This window comes from Trematomus bernacchii, unplaced genomic scaffold, assembly GCF_902827165.1.
Source record: "Trematomus bernacchii unplaced genomic scaffold, fTreBer1.1, whole genome shotgun sequence".
Taxonomy (NCBI): domain Eukaryota; kingdom Metazoa; phylum Chordata; class Actinopteri; order Perciformes; family Nototheniidae; genus Trematomus; species Trematomus bernacchii.
Window position 1 is genome coordinate 79,610 of NW_022987586.1, and position 27,839 is coordinate 107,448.

The 27,839-nt window shown below is 42.0% G+C and overlaps 1 pseudogene; it reads right to left on the bottom strand.

Moving 5' to 3' along the window:
* Window positions 1-2,052: 2,052 nt before the first annotated feature.
* LOC117480929 lies at window positions 2,053-9,803 on the bottom strand (annotated as a pseudogene).
* Between the last annotated feature and the right edge of the window lie 18,036 nt (window positions 9,804-27,839).

Below are 27,839 nucleotides of genomic sequence, written 5' to 3' on the forward strand. Positions count from 1 at the left end.
ACACGATATATCGTGCAGCCCTACTTCCCTTACAGTTACAGAGGCAAAAACAATCAGATAACAGGTACATTTATGTAAAACAGGGCTCATTAACAGGATAGCAATGATACCAAACATTTAGAAATAAAGAACAATACATCAAATCATCCTATATCTCTATATGGAAACTTGGAGCCCTCAATCCAAAATAAAATGGTTCATCAACAGTCAGTGGTTAATGTATGAATCAGAAAATCAGTATGACAAAAACATTAAACATATTGTCCACTTATGTTGATAAAGATGGAGTTCATTTAAGTATTTTATGAATGTTGTGCGACAATGTTAATCCAGTCAGATAGATTTTTCTCATGTGTGAACTGTCTTAAAGGGCCCATGTCATGCTTTTCCGGTTATTACCCATCCCCTTGTGTGTTATGAAGGTTTTTATGCATGTAAACGGTCTGCAGACTCAAAAACCCTCAAAGTACACCCTGTAGGGAGTAAAACTCTAACACAGAAAAGACCTCCCCAAAACGCCTCGTTGGAGATCTCTCATGTTCTTCCTGGGCATCGTGACGTCTGGATACCCAGTAGCCACGCCCAGAGCTATGACGCACCCTCTGCCAGCCAAGCATATACACTGTTGGAATCTCAGGTTCAGTTCAAAACAGTGCTAACTGGGCTAACGAAGTTGCTAGCATTTACATATATCAACTACAATGTCAGCAGATGGCCTTACATGTTTCTCATAGCAGGAGAATGTCTGCCTTCACACACAAAATACTCATCGACAGTATACTCCGGGTGATTTACCTTACGGTCAGTACAATATAGTTGGCGTTCCTAACCGAGCTACCATTCATAGCGTGTATGCTACCGAGAAAAACAACGACGCTACCGAGAGGTAGACATGCTAGGCGAAAACATTGTTTTCATGCCAGCTACAATGAATGACCGAATGTAGCAGACTACCCGTATAAGATTTCAATTGTAAACACGTTCTTCCTAGCCTAATATGAACCACTAACTTTTGTTCATAGTGGTTTTATTACACAGAACAAGCCATTGACACAGTGCTAACTGGGCTAACGAAGTTGCTAGCGTTTACATATATCAACTACAATGTCAGCAATGTTTCTCATAGCAGGAGAATGTCTGCCTTCACACACGAAATACTCATATACAGTATACTCCGGGATAGAGATGTCCCGATCCGATCACGTGATCGGGGATCGGAGCCGATCACGTGATTTTCAAAAGATCGGAATCGGGAGAAAAAAATCGGAGATCGGGAATTTTTTTTTTTTTATTAGAAAATATTTGTATTATTTTATTTAATGTTACAAAACAAAAATGACAATGTTCACGTCTTAAAGTCATCCTGAGGCCTTAGTTTTGGTTTAAAATTACACAACATCATGTATGTGTTGCTTCTTTTGGGCTTGTTTTCAAAGACCTGGTTGCTTATTTCTCTCAAATCTGGCAACAGAGTGGGCAGGGCGCAGTGTCTAATAGTAGCAGTAAGCTAACAAGAGGCTACGTTCAGCCAAAACATTGTTTTTATGCAAGCTAAAAAGAATGACCGACACGTAGCAGACTACCGTATAAGATTGCAATTGTAAACACGTTATTGCTAGCCTAATATGAACCACTAGCTTTTGTTCACAGTAGGTTGGCATATTACACTGAAAAACTAGCAAACATAGGTTAGCTTATACAAAAACTGATTCTCCGCTCAGAGCCGAAAAAACACTGTGTTAGACATGGGCGGAGCCTCTCTGGTGGTTGACTAATCAGAACAGAGTGGCCGAGCTGACCAATCGGAGCACACTGGGCTCACAGGGAGGGGGGGGGGCAGGAGCTCAAACAAGCCGTTTAGGGCAGAGAGTGAATACCGGTGAATACACATACTTTACAGAGATGCTGTATGCGAAACCAATGTGAGTTTGGAAAATTGCACAGTATAAATCTATTTTAGTATACCTCAACAATGGAATTATGATCAGTGGAAATGGCCATGACATGGGCCCTTTAAGACTTATTCATTGTCCTCTCCATCAGCTTCTGTTTCCATGTGTTCAGCTGATTGGAGGCTCTGCCTCTCTGTTATCCTCAGTTTGAATTTCATTAAGCTGTGAGGACTGATGACCAACACACTTGTGTCTTTAGAAATAACCATGCCATTTAAATCTTTTGTCACAAACATTGCAGCTGTATATTTACTCTCCTGTGTGGACTCTCATGTGTGTCTTTAAATGTATATTCTGTGAAAAAGCTTTCTTACAGACTGAGCAGCTGTGTGGTTTCTCTCCTGTGTGAACTCTCATGTGTTTCTTTAAATTTCCACGTTCTGAAAAAGCTTGCTTACAGACTGAGCATCTGTATGGTTTCTCTCCTGTGTGGATTCTCATGTGTTTTTTTAAACGTTTACTCAATGCAAAAGATTTGGTACAAACCGAGCAGCTAAAGGGTTTCTCTCCTGTGTGGATTGTCATGTGTTCCTTTAAATGTGTATTCTGTGAAAAAGCTTTCTTACAGACTGAGCATCTGTATGGTTTCTCTCCTGTGTGGATTCTCATGTGTTTTTTTTAAACTGTCACTAACTGCAAAAGATTTGGTACAAAATGAGCAGCTAAAGGGTTTCTCTCCTTTGTGGATTCTCATGTGTTCCTTTACACTTCCACTCTGTGAAAAACATTTCTTACAGACTGAGCATCTGTATGGTTTCTCTCCTGTGTGGATTCTCATGTGTTTTTTTAAAGTTTGACTTAATGCAAAAGATTTCGTACACACAGAGCAGCCAAATTGTTTCTTTACAGCACTACGGCTTGAATCACTGAGAGATTCTTGTCTATTTTTCAGTGATTTTGAGGCTGAAGCAGATTCTCTGGTCTCCTTCCAATCAGCACTGTCTTCAGTGTCAGGTTCAGAAGAGTCTCCAGTGTCAGGTTCAGAAGAGTCTCCAGTGTCAGGTTCAGAAGAGTCTCCAGTGTCAGATTCAGAAGAGTCTCCAGTGTCAGATTCAGAAGAGTCTCCAGTGGCGTACTCAGTCTTTGGTTGTAAACTGCTCTCTGGATCTGAGTTCCTGGCTGGTTCTGGTCCTCGACAGTCATCTCCATCAGCTTCTGTTTCCATGTGTTCAGTTTGTCTTTGATGAGGCTGTGAGGACTGAGGTTTCTCTTCATCATCTTCACTCTTCACAGGGTCAGGAGTGAAAGTGGACTTGGTGATATCAGCCTCCTCCAGCTCCTGAAGCTGCTCTCTCTCCTGACTGATCCTGAGTTCCTCCTGTTCCTGCTTAATGTGTGGGGGGGGCTCTGGGTCCTCCTGGTCCAGACTGGTGCTCCAATCCTGCTGGTCAGGGAGAACCTCTTCTTTAACCACCACCAGTAGCTGGACGTCTGCAGGTAACAGGAAACACACAGTCAGAAAAAACGGTTAAGTATTAGCATTTCAAAATCTGATCACCATTAAAATGGGAGATATTTTGCAGCCCTAATTAATGCCTTTGTTTTTACTTTCATATTATCTTTTAGTCCCACCTATTGTGTATTTTTGTTGTCTTAATTCCTCCACTACATGTATTTAATACCTTTAGTTACTTTACAGATGTGGATGAATGATGTGAAATATAATCAGGTGTTAAATCAGACTTTAGTTCCACCTGGAGTAAATTCACAAGCTACCCTGCAGTATACAAAGTCATTCAAACTAGCTGCACCTTTACCAGCTTTGAGAACACTTTCATGATCAATCATTATAAAACACATCATATATATTATTCTGAAATGGACCAATCTGCACAATGACTACTTTTACTGTCGCTACTTTAACTATGTTTTGATGAGAATACTTTTCTACTTTTACTTGAGGAACATTTTGAATGCAGGACTTTTACTGTAACAGAGTATTCCCACACTCTGGTACTTCTACCTTTACTCAAGTACAAGACCTGAGTAGTTCTACTTTTACTCTAGTACAAGATCTGAGTGCTTCTACTTTTACTCAAGTACAAGATATATATACTTATACCACCTCCGTTTATAGCCTATGAAAATAACTATTTGAAAACGAAGGCTAAAGCTAACGTTAGCAGATAGTGACAATGTATGCCAGTTAGCTAGCTCAACGATTCCTTAAATAATATTGCGACAGAAAAACTTTTCAGTGCACATCACGCTCTGCCGCTCCGACAGGGAACTCTGCTCTGAACACCTGAACGGCCCGTTCAGCTGTTCACCAGCGGTCCAGTCTGTGCCACAGTGAGTCCGGACCGCACAGTTAATATTAACGAACGCACCGTAGGTAATGTAGCTGCTGAAGCTAGACCCTCATCCCGGAGCAGCAGAGCCTTATTATACATCCATGAGCAGAGCCGACAGGCAGGAAGACTCGAGCACACAGCTCGCGCTTCATTATAATATATAAAAAAAGAACACCATGCGTGTCATGATGGCACATAACAGCTCGCGGCCGCAGATTACTCCGGGTCCCAGACCCCCCCCATACCCCAAAAATATTTGTATTGCAGATCTACATGAATCACACAAACGACCTATTTTGGATTCAAAACGGCGAATTTCGCCGAAAGGTGACAAGTTTGCATCCCTGGCAAAAGGATGTGAAATGGACCTTCAATCCTCCTTACAGAGCACATCATGGCGGAGTATGGGAAAGACTAATCTGGCTTGTAAAGAAAATTCTGCTATCCATCACAAAACAAAAAACACTTGACGACGAAAGCCTTTCAACAGTTCTGTGTGAAGTTGAAGGAATTCTCAACAGCCGACCAATAACTACAGTGTCAAATGATCCAAATGACTTGGAACCTCTCACACCAAGCCATTTGCTACAGTTCAAGGTCAAACCTGCGTTGCCCCCAGGCTTATTCCATCAGTAAGATACATACTCAAGTGCAGTACATAGCAAATTTGTTTTGGGCCAGATGGATCAAAGAATATACCACTTTTGCTAGAAAGACAGCAATGAAATCGCATTAACCGGTTTAGCCCGAGAGCCCCCGGTAGAGGGGGCTGCAGGTTTTTTTTTCTTTCACAAAACTGTTTTTAATATTTCAAAACCTATTAATGTGTCATACCAGATTAACGGGAATAAACTCAGCTAACTGACAGTACGAACCATTTTTACCAAAACAAAAACACAAGTCTCATAAGACTGAGACTGACCCCTGAGCGAAAATATACTTACGCACAAGTGCATTAGCATTAGCCCCGCGCACCAACGGAGAGAGAATAACTTATGGCAACACAAAAAAAAACATGGTAGCGGTGGAGTGATGAGGAGGTGTCGGTGTTTTTCGCCTGCCGTCTTTTCTGCAGACTTGTCAAAATAAAAGTAAGCAAAACACTACTTTTGAATTCATTATTGAATTGTGTGCATAACAGGGGTGTAACAGTATACGTATTTGTACCGAAATTATTCTGTATGGGCCCTTCGGTTCGGTACACGTGTGTACCAAAGTGTACCGAGCGAATATGACGTTAAACGTAAAAAATTGAGAACGTGAACAACTTTTTGGAAGTAATCTCAGGTGCTGTGACGCAGCATTCAGTGTAATTTGCTCACATTGGGTTCAACCAAGCCCCCAGGAAGTGCGCCGGACTCTGATGAAAATATTCGTGCTGGCCAAACGGCGGTACTACACTTCCTTTTGGTTGCCAGGCCCGGAAACACTTTTTCCCCATTGACTTACATGGGGAAAGAGTGGTCTGTAAATCGTTGGATAATTTTTTTTAAACTAAATAAACTACCCAGTATGAACACTTGTATAGCCCTTATTAAAAACATTCGTTCCTCAAGTTGTAAAATGTGCTAATAACGTTATTCTGAGAGTTATTTCCCTCTGCATTATGAACGCGCATCTAACCCACGGGACCGCGCCGCCCGGCACGTTCATGTTACGTGTTCAGCACTACATGCGTTTATCTTTACCCATGGATGCACAATAAGAACGGACCCATATCGCCTTACTGCCAGCCCACGGAGCTGTAATAATGGATATATTGCACATGTTTGCTGTAATTCATCATTTGTAAAATATTATACTACATGGGCTGTATGATTAAATCTTGTACCGTAAATGTTGTATTAAATAAAGTTAATATTACCGACGTAGATTAACGTCCCTGTAGCTTCTTATTGCACTAAGAAGCTTATTGCACTGTGTGTATATATATATATATATATATATACACAGTGCAATAATTATTTCATGCTAAATGAAGCTCTGTTGCTTGGATATCACTAGATCCTGTTACAGCGTAATATAAAAGTACATAACGATTGATGTGTAAATTAGCATAATTACTAGCTAACCGCTAGCTGGTAACTGCCGCCTCGTTAATATCAAATCTATCATAACAAACATTACCATGCTGTCATGAACGTGCGGTGCTGTTACGTGTACGCAAATTGACGTGCTTGATGTGAACGAGCATTTTGGGGGGCATGGTTAAAGTTGCGCATGCGCTATGAGCGCACATACGGGTACTTCTCAGGCATGCCGGGTAATCTGTGACGTTTCGCTCTCTCAAAAGTTGGGCCATTTTATCATCATGCGCGAATGAGCAACTCTCATAGGAATGAATGAGGCCCCGCCTCCCACGCTGTATCCAGTTCTTATTATACATCCATGGGTTCAACGCGTCATAGAGCGACCAAGTCATATCATTGGACGAGAGGCATACTATGAGAGCTGGTCACAGGGATGCGTTCAAATGTAGTCAGTAATTTGAGGAACTGTCGAAATAGCGAACGCAAATAAAGTTGAGCAAAAAGTTCAGACCGAGCCAAAGCTATTACAAACGCCAAATATCCTTATGTTGCCATGTTAGCAAAGCGCTACCTGGCTGTATCTGCTACCTCTGTCCCTAGCGAGAGGGTGTTCTCCACAGCAGGAGACATTGTTAGTGCCAGCAGATCTGCCCTTTCGGCAAGCAATGTGGACAAGTTATAATTTTTCTTTAAAAAAACATGAAAATACAATGACAAGCAAGCAAGTCCTAATGTCAAGCTGGCTGCTTAGGTACTAGTACAGTACAGTTCAAATACAGATTATTTCAGTTCATCGAAATGCTGCACCTTAATGTCTATTTTATCATATTTTGTATTTATTTGAGTGAATACATTATTCACAGTTTAATAATAATTAAAAACCCCAAAAAGATATTTTATGTTTTGTGATCATTTTTTCTGCTGTACCGAAAATGTACCGAACCGTGACCTAAAAACCGAGGTACGTACCGAACCGAAATGTTTGTGAACCGTTACACCCCTAGTGCATAACAATGCAATTAATCGCAGAAAATAATTTGATTAATCATGATTAAAATGTTTAATTGCTGCCCAGCAATAATAAACAGTCAGAAGTGTTACCAAATTGTTTAACGTGTTACCAAAAGAGTTTAAAGCAGGGCTGTCCAAACCTTTTTCACCGAGGGCCACATACAGAAAAACATACGAAGGGCTGGGGCACTCATAAAGGTGAGGTATATTGCCTCATCAGTTAAAGGGGACCTATCATGCAAAATGCACTTTTGTACGTCTTTTATACATGAATATGTGTCCCCGGTGTTCCAGGGAACTCACAAAGTGTCAGAAAACACAACCCTCTCTATTTTCCTCCATACCCAAATCTCTAAAAAAAGGGGCTGCAACGGATCTGATAAAAACTGATCCAGATTTGAACACTACACTGACGTCAGTAAAGTGGCGCTACGGCTATTGGGCCAACTCTCCACCAATCAGGGGAATGTGGGGTTGGGCCACGGCCGGCCATTGCAGTTTGAAAGCGCTGGAGACGCTGTAGTACATATGCCAGGCCTGTAAGTGGCGCTGTAGTCTGCCACAAAAGCAGCGAAGAAAACGTCCCGCGCATATGGTAACCATGGTTACCCTTCTGTTTATTCTCCGCTGTGGCTTTTTTTCTCCCTCCCCGAGGCAAGCGTTTGCTCCCGCTGCTTTAATTCAATGCAATCCCTCCCCGTCGAGGCAAGCACTGTAATTCTCTCCGGTTAGTCCACCAGCAGATGACAAACACCCACCTCTCCGCCTCTTCCAAGGAACGAGGGGACCGTGCGGCAGAGTTTCAGTTAGGTTTTCTTTCGCCGGTCAAGATGTCCATTAAAGTTTAAATCTTCTTTGTTATTTATTGAGCTTTAAAACAAATGAATAACGACTCTATAGGCCTATAATAACATGGAGGACGGAGATCTATTTTTCTCCCCCTCTTCTGACTTCCTCAGAGCACGGCTCCCCTCTCCTGCAGGGGAGCGTGGTCAGCTGCAGCTCACAGAATCAGCCCCGTAGACAGCAAACAGCAAATAGAGTGAAATGAGGCATGGCTAAAATGCATGATCTGTTTGGAATTTTGAAAACAGAAACGTATAAATATACCTTATATAGGTATGGCCCAACAATATATCATTTAAATATAGCATGATAGGTCCACTTTAAGTTATAAGTTAGCAACATGTAGGTAAATTAGGCTCGATACATGAATATGCTTTAAGAAAAAAAACCGCCTACATCACAGCTCTCTGTAGGGTTTCATTTATCTTGTTGGCAGCTCATCCCTTAAAAACAGAAGTCTCAGAGTGATTATAATAAGATGAAATATGAAGGGTCTATTTCAAGCTTGTTATGAAAATAAGTTATTAGGCTTTTTGTATCAACTAAGATTTGTTAGAAAATGTTATCAACATGAATTGACTGAATTTATTTTAAAAGTGGGCTTATTAACACATGAATACTACTGTGTAATATATCTGTACATATATATTTAAGAAGTACAATATAAGAAAAGCAAAAGTTTCATTTGTGGGCCATATTTCATTATACTTTTTGAATTAGCTGAGGGCCAATTCAAAATGGCCAGCGGGCCGCATTTGGCCCCCGGGCCGTAGTTTGGAAACCTCTGCTTTAAAGTGTTAATGAAGAGTAAAGGGAACAGACCTGCTCTGTGTATCCGAAGCTGAGGCTGTAAAACAGCGTCCAGTAGTTTCTGGAGTCTCTCGTTCTCCTCTTTGGAAAGAGAAAGCTCCTCCTCGAGCTCTGCTATCGTTTTTTCAAACAGAGCAAATATATCTTCAGGAGCAGCAGTGAGTCGCTGCTTCTTCAACGACAGCAGCATTTGGACTTTACTCATGTTTACTAGATCACCTTTTCCTGCAAACTCCGTTAAACACACCGTTTCTCTCTTCACCAAACTCTCAATCTGACTAGTGTTGCTAACGTGTTTCCAGCTAGCATGCTAAGCTAGCTCCTATAGTCCGAGGTAAACGCTCCAGAAAAAAGAGCACAGAGTCTATTCGGAGGTTTATCCAGACACACAGATGATGGATCAGTAGTGCTGGAGCTCACAAACGCTTTCTCAGGAACACACAGAGAGAGAGAGAACCGTAGCGACGAGACGCCACATGGATCCAGGTTAGAAAGAGCTGGGAACTTCACTTCCGGTGAAGACGCCTCCTCCTTCTTCTTCTTCTCTCAGTTTTTGGCGGATTGCAAACAACTTTAAGGTGCATACCGCCACCTACTGTACATGAGTGTGAATCATCATATCATTCCATCTCTTAACTCATGGACGTATATCTATGATCTAATCAAAAATAATAAATAAACAAAAAACATAAATGAATAAAACAAAACAAACATCTATGATCTATTCTAACCTAATGTTAAATTATGTTTCCTACCCCAGTTTCCCTCAGAAATGAAGAGTTTATTGCCGGCCAGGGCAGCGTGTCACTGCTGTCGCACAGGATATGCCGTGCTCTGACCCGGTAGTACTGAGCAGCCATTTTAGTTCAAACATTGTTCATTCACTCCGCCTCGTGTCGAGACGTTCATCCACTCACACATGTAAGACTGTTCCCACTATTGTTGGTGTATATATACGTGGTGTCGTAGCATATATTTGTGTTGTGTTAATGATGACATGCGTGTATGTAATACTTTGTCAGCTTACCTCGCTGTATTACTCTGTTTCAGGGTGTCGTCATCTTTGTCATTAAAACACTGAAACTGACATTGAGGAGTGTGTTTCTTCAAGAAAGGTAAACAGTGTCTTTCTGGTAGCTCTTCCTCCCTCTCCTTCTGTTCCCAGAATACCAACCACACTCCATTCCCTCTCTGCCTCTATCACTTTACCCTTTAGTTTTTCTCTTTCAGCTTTATAGATGTCACAATGTAATAAGATATGTTCCACATGTTCTTTAACTCCACAGCTCCCACACTTGTCACTGTCACTTTTCCCCATGACATACAGAGTACCATTCAATGCTGTGTGATTTAGTCTGAGTCTAGCTATCATGATTTCCTCCCTTCTGTTTCTTTCTTTATAAATATTAATTGTAATTGTGTTTTGAACTTTATGATACTCTTTGCCTTTCTGGTCTTTCTCCCACCTTTTCTGCCAGATCTCCATCCCTTTCTTCTTAATCACTGCTTTTCCTTCTCCTTTTCCAAGTTGAACTGGTAATGTTATTTCCTTTTGAAGTGCACTTTTTGCTCATTTATCAGCACACTCGTTCCCTTTCACCCCCTCATGTGCAGGCACCCAGCAGAACTGAAGATCTATACCGCCTCTGTGAAGTCTTAACAGGCTATGATTCAGTTCTATGAGAATGTCTTCTCTGACAGTTGTTGTTGACTGTATGCTTTTTAATATGGACAATGAATCTATATATCACCACCCTATCTGGTCTGACCTCTTCAACCCACTGTAACCCTATTATTACAGCCAGCCTTTCTGCTGTGTACACTGATAATTGATCAGACGCTCTTTTTGAGATGGATATTTTAAAGTCTGGGATATATACCAACTCCAACACACTCTTCCTTGTTCTTAGAACCCTCTGTGTACATTTTGAGGTAATTGTAATAATAATAATAATAATAATTTGAATTTATATAGTGCCTTTCAACCTCAAGGTCGCTTTACAAAGAAACATACAAGGACAAGACATAAAACATAAAAAAACATAAACATAAAACAGGGGGCAGAAATGGAAGTGTAAGTGGGGTGGGGAGTGAGTTATAGTTGGAAGGCGATGTTGAACAGATGAGTTTTAAGGGTTGATATGAAGAGGTTGAGAGAAGGGGCGTTGCAGATTTCTGCAGGGAGGGAGTTCCAGAGGGTGGGTGCAGCGACACTGAAGGCACGGTCCCCGAAGGTGCGGAGGCGTGAATGGGGAATGGAGAGCAGGCCGGAGTCTGAGGATCGAAGGGTGCGGGACGGGATGTAAGGGTGGAGGAGATCTGTGAGGTACTGAGGGGAGAGGGCATGGAGGGATTTGTAGGTGAGGAGCAGGAGTTTGTAAGTGATGCGGGACTTGACCGGGAGCCAGTGGAGGTTGAAGAGAGTAGGGGTGATGTGCTGCCAGGGCTTGGTGCGTGTGAGAACCCTGGCAATTGTCAAATAAATAAACAAATCAAATATCTGTATAGCAATTACAAATGTTTGGCATATCTGAAGCTGATGTTCTTGCAGGATTCGTGCTGTTCGGAGTTTGCATCCTCGTGGTTGATTGCACTTATTGTAAGCTGCAGAGGTGGAATAAGTACTCAGATTTGTACTTTAGTAAAAGTAGAAGTACTCAGATATTGTGTGTTGTGCGTTGGTGTTCGTATCAGGGGGTCACAGGTTCAAACCCCACTGCAGTCAGCATGTCGTTGTGTCCCTGAGACACTTCACCCCAAATTGCTCCTGTGGGGATTGTCCACAGTATTGAGTATATAAGTCGCTTTGGATAAAAGCGTCTAACAAGTAACATGTAATGTAATGTACTTGAGTAAAAGTAGAAGTACTCAGATCTTGTACTTGAGTAAAAGTAGAAGTACTCAGATCTTGTACCTGAGTAAAAGTAGAAGTACTCAGATATTTTACTTGAGTAAAAGTAGAAATACCAGAGTGTAGGAATACTCTGTTACAGTAAAAGTCTTGCATTCAAGATGTCACTGAAGTAAAAGTACAAAAGTATTGGCATCAAAACATAGTTAAAGTTCCAAAAGTAAAAGTACTCAATATGCAGATCGACCCATTCAGAATAATATATATGATATGTTTTGATTATAATCATTGATGCATTCATGTGTTTATCACATTTAAATGCTGGATTTATTTGTATTGTGTTGATCATTTCTACACATGGTGGTATTACTATTTTTATTTAAGTTAAAGTGCTGAATACGTTGTCCTTATGTCGTCAAATTTGTAAAAGTAAAAGTACCTGAAAAACGTAATATTCTGAAAAATGTATGTTATACTTTAAAATCATAAATCTTAATCCATTAATGCTCAAAAGTTGCCTCTGATAAATAGGAAGCAAGTTTACCTTTATATACTGCAGGGTAGCTTGTACATTTCCCATAGGGGCCAATAAAGCTCTATATAGACCCTTGCAGGGATCCTGCAGCACATGTCTGCTGCCGCTGTAAATGAAGCTCTTCTGCTGTGTGTTTGTCTGAACTTGGCCTAATCGGTAGGTAAACCTGCTGCTTGTCTCATTCTTCCTGAATAATCTTAATCTAGTATTATTATCGTAACATCACCTTAAAGGAGAGGTGTCATGGCCATTTCCACTGATCATAATTCCATTGTTGAGGTATACTAAAATAGATTTATATTGTGCATTTTTCCAAACTCACATTGGTTTCTCATACAGCATCTCTGTAAACTACGTGTATTCACTGAATTTCACTCTCTGCCTTTAACGGCTCGTTGTAGCTCCCAAAGCTCCAGCCCCCACCCTCCCTGTGAGCACAGTGTGCTCTGATTGGTCGGGAGGTTGTGAATCGCGCTGAGCTCCGTGGAGGTGTTGTTTCCTTGTTTAGGATACATAGCGAAACACAGCCAAACTCATCCTGAGCACACACAAACTCACATCCGAAGTAAAAACAATAAGTGTGGCTTGATATTGAGTAAGAAAAAGGTTGATAAACGCTGTGAGAATGGGTCTGCAGAGAGAATTTCGCCGCAATCCCAACTGTCTGTTATCAGCCTGCAGCCAGGGAGGAGAAATCAGCTGAGCTGCCTGCTCCCTGCACACAGATGTGTGTGTGAGGAAGTCCGTGGATTGGTCAATTTGGACCAATCAGCGGGGGCTTAACGTAACGGCTCCGCGGACGTAATGTAACGGCTCCACGGATTGGTCCATTTAGTTCCGACAATGACGTATCTCCAACGAGGCGTTTTGGGGAGGTATTTTCTGTGTTAGAGTTTTACTCGCTATAGGGTGTACTTTGAGGGTTTTGACTCTGCACACCGTTGACATGCATAAAAACCTTCATAACACACAAGGGGACGGGTAACAACCGGAAAAGCATGACACCTCTCCTTTAAATGTCTGCTAGGCTCTGCGCTGGAAGCTTGATAAAGAGGGACTGCTGTTTTGCCTCTACGTCTGTGTTGCATCCACGACTGCTCTACTTCTATGAGTGTCTTGCCTGCCTGACTGAGTGTTGCCTGGCTGGTCTGCCCTCACGGCTGTGTCTGTTTGCACAGCTGGCTTGCCTGCCCTACTGTGCTTCACCGCTACACTACTGCCTGACTGAGGCCGTTTCTCAATCGCGAGGATGCTGGCTTGGTAGCACAGCCGAGCCGAGTATCTTGCTTCAGAAGCAAGGCAAGAATACTTCCTGCTATTCGGAAAACGAAGAGTGGAACAGGCTAGCAAGTGTGCAGGTGTGCGTCATATGAGAGGCCCCGCCTTACATCTTCCGCCACAGATTTGGGGAAATTGGTCCATGCGCAAAGCATTGTGGGGATTTTAAGGATGCGAAGTCTACCCATGTGCAGCCTCGAAATTTCCCCCAAACCAAGGACGCGGCCTCGGTGGAATTCCAAGTATGCTGGAGATTGGAACAGTCCTTCGGCGGCACTCGATGACGTAGCATCCTTGAAATATTGGCTTGGAAGCCAATATCCTCGCGATTGAGAAACGGCCTGAGTGTTGCCTGGACGGCTGGTCTGCCCCATGGAGTGGCGAAGTCCCTCCCCTTCCGGTGGACCTCCATGGGACCTTATTTCGGAAAAATTATGTATTGAAGTCAATGGAGAGAGAAAGATTATCTTTCGATCCCGTTTGATTTGTGCCACGAATTACACATATGATGTTTGTCAATTTAAAAGATAATTTTGCAAGTCAAAAAAAAAAAAATGTGTCGTAAAACTGTGAAGTAACACATTTGTTTGTGTGAAACGCTCAATGAACTACATCTCTGGTCTCACAGAACAACACACGTCACCAAGATGGCCGTCACTACTGTCTTGTCAACAAAACGATTGACTACCCTCACTGTCACCACAATGAAACACGTCCTGAAGAAAATCATGCAAAGCTGCCTGCCTGCCTTCCTTTGATTCTCTCTGAACTGAATGGTCTTTTTAATGTTTAATGTCAACCATTTGTGCAGATAGCATGAAGTAGAGAAGATCGCTAGCGTTAGCGTTAGCATTTCTCCCCCGGGCTTAAATTGTGTATTATACAATGATCACACCGGTGTGACAGTACTCTTCAAAGGGTTCACGAAATATGACTACTACTCTTACTGTTTAACATTTTGGGTTACTTAATGTTACTTCATGTTAAGGCTAATAAAAATGACAAGGCTGTAATGCTAACTAACGTGCTAGCTACTAGCTAGCTTGATCCAGACACTCCTGGTCCTTTCATCAGACGGGAAGCGAAAGAACGAGCAAGACCCATTGCTGGTATGATAACAACCTGGTACTAAGCACACAGGCATCTTGTTAAAGTTATCTTATCTTAGCCAGCGCCATATAGATAGATTCTATCTATATGGCGCTGATCTTAGCTATCTCTTAGTGGAGGAAAACAATTGTGACATCACTTACGCGACTCTGGGATTTGTAGTCTTTCTAGTTGCGTATTTTTCATAGTCTTATATTTCAACAGTTTTACGACAAACTGTGACTTTTTTGACATGGAAATTATTTTTTAAGATTGACAAACATCATATGTGTAATTCATGGCACAATTCAAACGGGATCGAAAGATACGTTTTCTCTCTCCATTGACTTCAATACATTATTTTTCCGAAATAAGGTCCCATGGGGCGGAAGTAGATGGGCGTGACTTCGCCACTCTATGGACTGTATATATAAATGGACGTAGGTTCCGTGACGTCACCCATATGATTCTGCAGAGTTGCAGAGAAGCCTTAGTAGGCGGAGTCGGCCACTAACGGCTCGACAGTGACGTCAGAGTCTAACTCCCGCCTGCTCCAGCCTGATCCAAAAAAGGGCAAAGATGCGGAGCCGAGGCGGGACCTGCTGCTGAAGCACAAGGCGGGGCTCCAAGCTCCCGATCTAGCTGAAGCTGCCAAGCTAGGCTAAAATGCTCACATGCTCATGCTCACTTAATAAGCCTTGTTCAACATCATTTATTTAACTAATACTACAGCGGGCTGCAGGCGAACCAAGTCCGTGTTTCGCTGCATTCCTTGATCTCCAGTTATAACGCCGGACTCCGCCGCCGGAGCTAACGGAGCTAACGGAGCTAACGGGGGCTAGCTAGCTCCCTGCGGCTCCGTTAGCTCTGGCCGGCGGACTCCGGCAGCCACCACTGGGATAATTGGGTCCCCTTTTAACATTTGTTCCCGTTTAACATTATGGGCGTCATAACCATAGACTGTAAAAGTCTTACCCAAGGCTGAATCAGCGTCAGATTTACAAATATTATATTTTGACCTTAATCGAAATATTCGGTTATTTTCAAAAGCTTTTTTAGTCTGATGCTTCGATTCATTTTAAACAGACCGTTCAACAAAAGGATACCCAAAATCTAAATATTGGATTGTTCTTTCTTAGTAAGATCCCATGTTCATTACAATTGTGGTCTTACCTTGACTTGAAGATGAAGTCCATGCTATCCTTCTGGACAACAATCTCCATTACTTTTTTGTAAAAGTCCTCCTTATCTTCCTGTAGTTTCAAAAGTCTAGTTTGTTGTTTGCGTTTACCGTCTCTGCGTAGAATAACAGTAGCAACAAGAATCTGTGGGCTCACGTTATGGCTGCCTCTCCTGGTGCTTTTTTCATTGCCGTTGTATGATGAGACCAGCGGGCCTAAATATCATATATACGTGAAATAAGTTATTTAGAGACTATGGATGGCGAGGATAAATGTAATAAAGGGATCTACAAACATTACATTGGTGACATACAGTGAGATGGTAACAGGCATGCGCTTAGGGCCCGCTTTCCAGCCAGTTTCTGTGGGGTGACGCATTCTGAGGTGAGGCAGAGCTCATCTGTGCCTTACCTCACCCCACAGTAAGCAAATGAGCCTGGCTTGAGCGCGCTCACAAAATAAGTGCCCGCGCTACATTAGTGCCCGCCAGTGGCGGCCGGCCCATAGGGGCGCTAGGGGCGCCGCCCCCCCTCTTCCCACATAAAAAAAATATATATATATTTTTAATTTTAATTTTAATTTTTTATAAACAAGGTAAATATTATATAATTGGTATCAGTAAAATGTATAATCTACAATAAAATCTCGTTTAAAATTTTGTTACGATGTCTAAAGTTACTGATAAGTCACATGTTTCCTGCCTGGCCTTGCCCGTGTATCATTACTCCCTCTCGTCTGGGCGCTATGCACAGCGCCCAGACGAGAGGGCAGCAAGTGCAGCAGAAGCCAACTGTTGCTATCTTTAAAATATCCCGCCGAAACATAATTTCAGCCAATCAGCGTCGTCAAATCTGATGGTCACAGGGCTCCTACGTGAGCGCCCGGTGCAGTCTGTGAGTTGTTTGGACTCGTATCCAAGGAGACAAAACAGGAAGCTGTCATACACTCTGGAAGCTACCATTAGCAGCTAATGAAAACTCAGTTTTTGACATAAAAATGGAATTATGGATCATCAATCATTTTTCAAAGTGACAGACATATTGGATTAACCTATGGATTGACCTTCAGCTGCGTTTTTCTCGTTTTTGATCAGAATTGTTATTCTGCAAAAGGTGAGCATATCTCCGTGTTTTGCTACCTAAAGCTACGTCGTGTGATGTCTGTATTTGCTTCCCCTGTCGCGAGTTCTGATCGCTCAGTGATGATACTTATATTTCTAGAATATGTGGAATCTCAGCTTGTAAGCTTGTTTGTGCATATCCGATAAGTATATCGATTGATTTATACCTAGAGTGCGTTAGCATTTTTTTGCTCAGGGCTCATTTAGACGCTTCTTGTGAGACTTGTGTATTGTTTCGGTAAACATGGTTCATATCATCAGTTAGATACGTTTCCTCTGAGTAGGACACATGAATAGTTTATTACATTTTAAGAAGCCCTGAGACACAGTTTCGTGAAAAAAAATGGGGGAAAAAGCCCCTTAACAGGTTAAATGGGAATGAAATCATTTATGGTAATTTTGAGTGTTCCCAAAGCCCCGGTGTTCTGCAGTTTGTGTGGGCCTACTGTACTGTTGCACAGTTTATGCTGTAGAAACTATGTCCAGGACAGGGTGTTTGGAAGTTTTGGAAGATTCATAGCTAACCACACTGAAGTTATGGAGGTATTGATCAGTCTTCTCATATTTTTAAGCCTCCCCCCCCCCCCCTCTCTAACATCACCAGAAGTCATAATTTAAGGGGTCTTTTCTCAAAAATGTTTACCGGGGGAACATCCCCCCGGACCCCCCTAGTATTGTTTGATCACCATTTCCACAGCCCCACCTAAAATATTTTCCACCAGCCGCCACTGGGGCCCCCGCTCCAGCCAGTTACTGTGGGCTTACGTGAGGCAGAGCTCGTCCCTGCCTCAATCCTCATCGCTCCCATGTAGTTGTAGCGGAGCTCGGCCAATTTGCTGATTTTTACTATAAAAAGCGATTGGAATCATACAGAAATCACACTTACAACACAGATCAGTGGAGACATTTTATTATTATTACTATTTAGTTTTTCTTTAGTTGTTTTTCTGTTACATTGGAGTATGACAGGTGAGGCTCTGCAGTCCCCTGACTGCACGTCGCTGATATATATATATATACATGTATAAAGGGTTACGTCTTTAGCTGGCTAATAACCTATATAACAAGCTAAGCTAACAAGCACACAAACACCTGCTAACATGTATAATATTATCATTTTACTCAACAAAAAAGCTGAGAGTAGACTTCTTGGAAGTTCTGTTAGTACATTCAACCACACAGCACGACATTTTAATTGTCTGGTATTTGTAACAACATTCCCTAAAAGGCACAATCACCACGAACACGGCTAAAGGGTCAAGTACAGTAACTACAACTAGCTAACGTTCTAGCCTATCAGAGTGGACAAGTTGCTGTTAGCTGACAGTGAGGCACGTACCTGTCCATCAAAGTGACCACGCCCTAATTTATGCAAACACTTTAAGACTTAAAGGGGACCTATCATGCAAAATGCACTTTTGTACATCTTGTATACATGAATATGTTTCCCCGGTGTTCCAGGGAACTCACCAAGTGTCAGAAAACACAACCCTCTCTATTTTCCTCCATACCCAAATCTCTAAAAAAGGGGCTGCAATGGATCTGATAAAAACTGATCCAGATTTGAACAGTGTCCGGTAGGGCTATGCATCTTCACTGGTCTCACGATTCGATTCGATTACGATTATCCTGTCAACGATTCGATTAAATTCGATATCCACGATTCATACCAATGCGTCAGAGGTGGGAGTAAGTCCTACATGTGCAAGTCATGAGCAAGTCTCAAGTCTTGACCCACAAGTATCAAGCAAGTCCCAAGTCACTGTGGTGAGAGTCAAGCAGGGGCAGACTGGCCATCGGGACGTTCGGGACGAATCCCGATGGGCCGGTCGGATAACTCACTAGCACCCCCCCCCCGTTTAATTTTAAACAGACATGTCCTTTCAAGTCATCCGTCTCAAGCTTAAGTCAAGTCTCAAGTCATGAATACCAAGTCAAAGTCAAGTCAAGTCTTTTATCAATGTTAGTCAAGCAAGTCTCAAGTCCAAAAATATGCGACTCGAGTCTGACTCGAGTCCAGTCATGTGACTCGAGTCCCCACCTCTGCAATGCGTTGCATCCTCAATTGTCTATATTACTGCACATGGCTTATTTTTCATCAATGCATACATGCAGTAAATACATATGAACTCTCTTTTTATTATTTAGAAAGTGCTTCAGAAATAAATACATAAATGTCTTGACATTAATTTATAAACCAAAATAAATTAATTGTATATGTCTAGCCTCCCTATATCTGTGTGTGAAGTTGTTCCATCCTCAAAAACAAAAAACTAATGCTTCTGCAGTCTAGCTGCAGCTTCTAGCAACGGTCTTCTGTTAAAGAAAGGACAATGAATGTCCTGAATGTGGCATCACACACAGGACTTGAGTCTGAACACAGCAGACAACAGGAGTATTTACAATAGCACATACAAACAAAAATACTGCATGTGGGTGCACACTTACATTCTCTGTCTTACTGTTACATAATGTATGAGATTAAGTTAGCTTCATTATATCTCAATCAGTGATTAAGTGAATAAATCGGGTCACTATTACCCCATTCACACCAACGGTGTTTCGGGGCCGGTTCGGTGCTGGTGCTTGAAAAGCACCGGGTTTTCCTGTTCACACCGCAGCGGAGCAGCCTCTAAGCTCCGGAATCCGGTTCGTTTCGAGCACCAAAAGGTTGTCCGTGTAGAAGCAAGAACCGCTTACGTTGGAGGGGGGCGAGATTAACCTGAGCTAACAGTTAAGGCGAGTACAGCAAATAAAAGTTGTAACCAGCAGTAGTGCTGAGCAAAGTGACTAGAACGCAACCACACACTTGTAAAAAAAAAACACGCTTTATAAAGTCAGGCAACACTAACCAGGCTTCGTGTGATTCTGTTTATTTGTACCTTACTTTGACCATCCGTTCGCTGTTATTGATCATTGTGGAGAGCAGGCAGACGTTTTGTTTGTTATTATAGCAGCTATCGGATGGAATCAATACATGGGCTGCACAGGTTGTCATGTCCGACTATCACAAGTAGAATCATAATGAAAAATACGCCGGTAAAAAGTGCCTGTATAAAACGGCTTAGCAAGTAGTCAGTTTAGCTTCGGTTGCTATGCTAACATCACCCATGTTATACCAGAGAAACTTTCATAACAGCGTTGTGATGCCAAACAGCGTCAATTCAGACTGACACACATTCACTTAAGGGGAACTGGGGATATGTAACAGCTGCTTGTGTGACAGTCAGACAGTGAATACTTTAGAGCCGTGTGAGCTAACCCGGAGCTAACGGGAGAATACACTCCCGTTGAAGAGCAGCCGGCCAGCACTGCAGCGGTCGGTAAATGCCGCTGAAACACATTAATAAACAATGAACCACGGCACTCTGGAGAAAAGTATAAGGTTGGAGAAGTCGTTATTTAATTTAATCTGGCTTCGTATGATTAAAAGCAACGCAGTCCCCGGCCCGTTGTTGTTGTGAGGTGAGCTCCGTTGGGGAGAAAATCAGCGACGTAAACTGTGACGTCATGACGCAGCAGCGGCAGCACCAGTCGGTCTCTGAGCGGTGTGAAAAGAGCCGGAGCTAAACCGAAGTACCGGTTCCGAACCTGAAAAGCTCTAGCACGGAGCTTGAACCGGAGTTGCGTTGGTGTGAAAGGGGTATATCAGCCTGTCACTCATTATTTTCAGGGAGGGGGCGGGGTTTGGAGGAACGGAGAGGAGACGGTGATCGCGGAAGCTTTTTTCCTCCTGCCTTCACAAACTTTACACACTGTTGGAGCAGAACACCTCTGCTACGCGCCGTTCGTTGGATGAGGCTGGATCTCTATTAAATTAAGAAAGGAATTGAAAACACCGGAATCAAAGTTATAACAAATTATCTGAGTTTACTTCTAGTAGGAAACCAAACACATATACAAGTTATACAGAGTACTCGAGCACTCCGGACTTTCAGGTTTGTGATGCGATGCGGATAAATGCGTCGGGATCAAACCACTCATCAAACCAAAAAGAAGTTGGACTTCAGGTTTGTGATGCGATGCGGACACAGTTATCAGGACCTGCCACTCACCAAACCAAAAAAGCATTTTTACACTCAAAAACATCAGTATTCATATCTGTCTTTGGGGCGGAGATTTGTCGACTCCTGCTTCCCATTTTCCTCCCAAGCGAATTAGAGAACCCCTGGGGAGGAGCTGTGTAAGCTGACCACCTCCCCCAAGTGTCCTGACTGGCTGGATTCGCTTCTGGCCGGGTTCAATCAGAGGTCTGACCAGAGAGTGAGATCCCAAGCCACACCAGGTCAAAAGTCAATGTTTATCTTTACCTTATCTTACTCTACATTCCTTTCCCAGGGGATCTTTTCACCTAAACTATCCTCCTTCAGACATTTAAACTCTTCTCCACCTATTTAACGATGTCTTTAATGACTTAACAACAGCATCTGGCTTTTATGGATGATAAGAAGCGATGTTGGTGTGTTGGAACACAGAATCTCTGGATCAGTGAGTTTGAAAGTAAGAATAACATTCCTATTCTAAGTGACTTATCAAAACCTGTTTGTGATTACCTAAAACAGTTCAAACAATACATGTTCACTAAAATACAGTGTAGAATCATATCTTTTTACTTCAATCCCTCTTTTGATCTCACCTCACGAGATCAACATATAGCATTTGAAACATTACCACTGTCAATTTTCTTCTTACTGTGTCTGTCCCAACATTTATATAAACCCATCAGAAGTTGGGATATAGAGCACTTTAAACCTTTAGGAACAGTCCACAACAACAACTTATTATGACAGTGGAGGGAGAATAAAATATGTCTAAACAGCAAAGTCCTTGTCAGCTGAGTCATCTTTACTCTTCCCTCAATGGTGGAACTGATGAGTCTAATGAGCAGATACAAGGCACACAACAACAACCACATGTCACTAAAATGGCAATAAAAGTAGCCACAGAAATTAGAAAAGACATTATCATACTTTTCCCTCTTTTGGTAACACATAGTTCTGTAGAATAAAAAATACCAATCCCTTAAATTGTGGGATATAAAAATAAAGTTGAAAGTTCCTCAAAAAAAAAAATGGATTGTTCAGACAAAGTTCCACACCGGCTATATCAACCTGTTTCAGCGGGAAATGGGGTTCCCTGTGCCGTCTTGGTTTGCCATGTCTTCGTCCCCCCAGCCCGCTGACGGCGGCTTCTGGGGTGCTTGCTAGAGAGATGTGGCCTGATTGTTCTCCCCCGGCCCGCTGATGGCGGCCTCCGGGTCGATGCTGGAGAGATGTCCCGATCCTCCTCCTCCGGCCCGCTGATGGCGCCTCCTGGGTCGACTGCCTTGACGAGAACCAGATCTGTTCTGATGTCGTCTAGGGTCCTCGCGACGAGGGCCAACTCTTTCCTGATGTCGTCTAGGGTCCTCGCAGGTGTTTTTCCCGACCGCACACTGGCTCCAGTGGTACCAGTTGTCTCCCTTTCCATCTAGGCGGACAGCATGGGAGGTCCCCTCCAACCAGACGTAATCTGCTGTGTTGGCCTTGTGTTTCTCGGGTCCCCCTTTTGACGTCAGCAGCCTGTGTGGAGAAGTCTCATACCAAGCCCTTAAGTTGCTGGAAATATGGTTTTGAAATCATCTTTTCTACTTCTTTAGTGTTTATTGGCGGCACCAACTAGACTGGAGTGTGGACAAGAGACTATGCAGAAAATAATAAACAAAAAATAAAAAATAATAAAAAATAAAAATAAAAAATAGAACAAAAATAAAAATAAAACAAAAAGGAACAAACTAACAAAACAAAAAATAACCAAAGCTAGATTATTTTAAATGTATCAATTTCTCTTAAAAGCAACAAATAAAACAAAACAATAAATACCAAAACTAGTATTTTAAATTGATAAATTTCTCCTAAAAACGTAATAATCTCACATACATATTGTCTGATGTATATCCTATCCTTTTCCCCCTTTTACTGAAATAGAACGCCGTTAACGGTGTTCCTATTTTCAGAAATATCGAGCCTTATACATCAGTTATTTAATATCAGCTATATATTTATTATTACTATTACTTATATATCAGGCATTAAATGTCAGCCTTCTTCCATGATTGACCTCGTCTACATTATCTGACTTATATTGATACGTGTTCGTTTGTATTTATTTAATATACTGTGCAATTTGTCTTTTAATTCTAAATGTTTAGTATTCAATTTTTCAGAATGTTGTAGTACTCCCTGTTCGCCACCAGAAAGCAGCAGCTAACCACGAATGAAGTTGCCTCCACTCACTTGGCTTCATCAACTATTTGTCCCGTTGTGTCAATTATGCTTCTATTTCAATTATTACACAGATTTGACGTAAAAAATCACACAGAGTTTTTCATATATTCACACAATACAGTCAGGCAAATTGTTATTGTGCAATGTTTATTTCAACAGATAGCGTGACTTCCAGAAGTAAGCTTCTACAATCCCCTCACGGCGATTGCGACTTCAGGCCAGGAGTTAAAAACTCAGTCAACAAAATCTCTTTATCGTCACGTTTAATGAGCCTGATTATCCCCACAACAGTTTTGTGATGAGATACGGTCGTTCCAAATAATTAGTTGGAGGTCGCGTCTCTCTCCTCCTCTATCACCCACCATATAACAATTACAGAAATTTTATACATTTAAAGCACCACGAAAGGTAACCGCATTAATCACCCTCGTAGTCTTTAATAGAAGCACTGCAAAGTAACCGTATTAATCAATGTTATTTTGACTTACGGGGAATTTAACCTATACTTCTTTTACCGCCTTGCAGTCTTCGTATTTAGTGAGTGAAGGGCTGGGACTGACCTACCCGCCTCTCTCAAACACTATTTTTGCTCTAGATCCAGGACTGAATACCCTTCTCTAAGCACTTCCCCAATATCCCCAACTTGTAACATGTATTGTATTTCCCACCGTGACTAAGAACAGTGAGAACGCTGCTGACAACTCTAAATTTTTTAGTATAATCAATCACAGATTTTTGATAGTCAAAACAGGTGTCTGCTCACCTTTTGTATATGGCGCCTTGGTTTAGTTGTCACCAGTATCTCTGTGTCCTCCCCCTGGACTGGATTCTGTCCCCTGGCTATCGGTGTTCCTTTCTAGAGATCAGCACTCCACGTCGGGAAAGTCACCACTTGTTGGAGCAGAACACCTCTGCTACGCGCCGTTCGTTGGATGAGGCTGGATCTCTATTAAATTAAGAAAGGAATTGAAAACACCGGAATCAAAGTTATAACAAATTATCTGAGTTTACTTCTAGTAGGAAACCAAACACATATACAAGTTATACAGAGTACTCGAGCACTCCGGACTTTCAGGTTTGTGATGCGATGCGGATGAATGCGTCGGGATCAAACCACTCATCAAACCAAAAAGAAGTTGGACTTCAGGTTTGTGATGCGATGCGGACACAGTTATCAGGACCTGCCACTCACCAAACCAAAAAAGCATTTTTACACTCAAAAACATCAGTATTCATATCTGTCTTTGGGGCGGAGATTTGTCGACTCCTCCTTCCCATTTTCCTCCCAAGCGAATTAGAGAACCCCTGGGGAGGAGCTGTGTAAGCTGACCACATCCCCCAAGTGTCCTGACTGGCTGGATTCGCTTCTGGCCGGGTTCAATCAGAGGTCTGACCAGAGAGTGAGATCCCAAGCCACACCAGGTCAAAAGTCAATGTTTATCTTTACCTTATCTTACTCTACATTCCTTTCCCAGGGGATCTTTTCACCTAAACTATCCTCCTTCAGACATTTAAACTCTTCTCCACCTATTTAACGATGTCTTTAATGACTTAACAACAGCATCTGGCTTTTATGGATGATAAGAAGCGATGTTGGTGTGTTGGAACACAGAATCTCTGGATCAGTGAGTTTGAAAGTAAGAATAACATTCCTATTCTAAGTGACTTATCAAAACCCGTTTGTGATTACCTAAAACAGTTCAAACAATACATGTTCACTAAAATACAGTGTAGAATCATATCTTTTTACTTCAACACGTATATAATAATATCGTCTGAAAATTGCTAGAGGACATTCATACTCTGCAATCCAAGACTTAATTAAATCCACCAAAAACCTGACATGATTGTAACGCGATTATTTTTGAAAAACATAAATCCTTGTGTCTCTGAGCCGCAGCGACACGGAGTGATTCAGAGCGGGTCCTTCTGCTGTTGGTTCTGGACTGGTGTTCTTGTGTTGGTGGATAAAGCAGACTGCTCCGTGTTTGGTGCCGCTGTGCCGCTGTCAGTCTGTTCCCTGATCTCTGCGTCACAGACCGATTTGATATTAAAGTGACAGAAAAAAAAACATTATAGTAAAGCCACGGCCGGAAAATCAGGAAGCAACGTTACTACGCTATAATCGGTTATCTTCCGTCACTGCATCGAGACCGAATCGTCCACGTCCGCATCGCAATGCATCGTAGAAACGATTATTTTCAACACCCCTACTGTCCGGACGTCAGGACGGTGGCGCTACGGCTATTGGGCCAACTCCACCAATCAGGAGCAGACAGCCAAGGCCATTGCCGTTCGAAAGCGCTGGAGACGCCATAGTACATATGCCAGGCCAGTAGATGGTGCTGTTCTCACTGAATCTGCCCAGAGCTAGAAATGGTCAAATTGAGCAAAATGAGGCATGGCTAAAATGCATGATCTGTTTGGTATTTTGAAAAAAAAAAAGTATAAATATGCCTTATATAGGTATGGTCCTACACTATATTATTCAAATATAGCATGATAGGTCCACTTTAATATAAATAAAAGGGTTGCGTTATAAAACAATTCACTCAACAATTAATAATCATTAAGGTGGAATCTAACTATATCCCGAATAATTTGTATTGCATCCAGGGGTAGAAACATGTTTATTTCTGCTGTAAAGTTGGGCATTTTAACATGGGGGTCTATGGAAATTCCTCCTTTCTGCAGTCATTGCCTATCGGCCAATAGATGAACTGCGGTTTGTGGCACTTCCTTATTGGCGTCCCGGCTCTGCCCCAGAGTTTGCCGCTTGGTCTGCCCTCACGGCTGTGTCTGTCTGCACAGCTGGCTTGCCTGCCCTACTGTGCTTCACCGCTACATTACTGCCTGGCGGGTGTTGCTCTTGGCCTGCATTGTCTGCATTGCCTCTTGATGTCAATGTGCCTTTGTGTCACCTTGCCCTTCACTACAGGGCCATATGTTATTCACATGTTGATGAAGAAGAGACATGAAGAAGAGGGGACACATGTTGATGTAGAAGAGACATGAAGAAGAGGGGACACATGTTGATGTAGAAGAGACATGAAGAAGAGGGGACACATGTTGATGTAGAAGAGACATGAAGAAGAGGGGACACATGTTGATGTAGAAGAGACATGAAGAAGAGGGGACACATGTTGATGTAGAGGAGACATGAAGAAGAGGGGACACATGTTGATGTAGAAGAGACATGAAGAAGTGGATTTTGCACAATAGGTGACCTTTAATAAAGACAATGGTTAAAACAAATAGTGCAAAATAACTCACCAGCTGCTTCACAGAGTTCTGCTGCTCCTGCATCGCGCTCAGAAACGAGGAGGCCTTCTCCGTCGTGGAGAACTCATCCTGCTCCTGGTCATGGTAACTCAGCAGGCTCAACGTCGTCTGGAGGAACCACGTTCAATTAGAGCGAGGAAACGTACCACATAGTAGTTGTCTACTCATAACCCTGTTGATTACCGCACAGTTTTATGACAGAAATGTATACTAGGGGTCCCCAGCACATAGAAACTGCCAGATATAAACTTGCATATGCTGGGCAATTTGCACAATTAGTACAAGTTGCATTAATTAGCATTAGTTAAAAGATGGCTTGGCCGATTTGGACAGTTTAGGAATGGTTTGGGGGGTTATTGAAGATGTTGAATCTATGTCTAACATTTTCAGGATCATAAATGGCAGTTTTAACCAGAAATTACCATATTTGTCTTCTGTGGGCTGATTTCAATGAATTTTGGGTTGATTTTGAGGATTTAGTGGATGCTGGATCATTTGGGTTGGACAGATTGCTTATATGTTTGAAAATAAATTGTCCACAGTAGAGGTAATAATGTTGATCTGGTGCTCTCTGTATCCAATGGTTGCAACACTACTCATGGTGGTCCCACAGAGAGTACAAACATGGCCACGTTCTGGTTTAAACTGCCATTTTGGGTCCTGAAATGGATATAGAGAGCACAAAATAAAATGTGTTATCCCTACTGTGTTGTTTTTATTTTTATTTAGCTATAATGCTAATAAATGCAACTTGTGCTAATTATGCAAATTCACCAACATATGCAGTTTTCTATGTTCTGGGGACCCGTACATTTATAACATAAAACTTTGGGGTTCTCAACATTTCCGAGTTCACATTACCTCAGCCACATCCCCTCTGAGCTGCATGTGTTGTATGAAAAGTGCTATAAATAAAGCTTTATTATTATTATTATGACATCAAGTCAAATTCCTCGTACCTGGTAATATTCTGATTCTGATTCAACTATGTTTCTCTTCTCTGAACAATGGATTCCCAACGGATATTTAATATGTAATATTCCATCCGTCACATACTTATGTAAATATAATAACTTGCTTTATATCTTGTTATTGTCAATTTGTAAATTCAACATGGATATTTTCTACTTTCGTGTTTATTTCTAGTCTTTTAATTTTTACTGTACAATGCCATGTCTTTTTATGCTGCTGCAACACAAACATTTCCCACATTGGGATCAATAAAGTACTTCTTACAAACATATTTTGAGATTGACAAAAAAGTTGACTTTGACTTCTTATCTTTTCTCTGCCC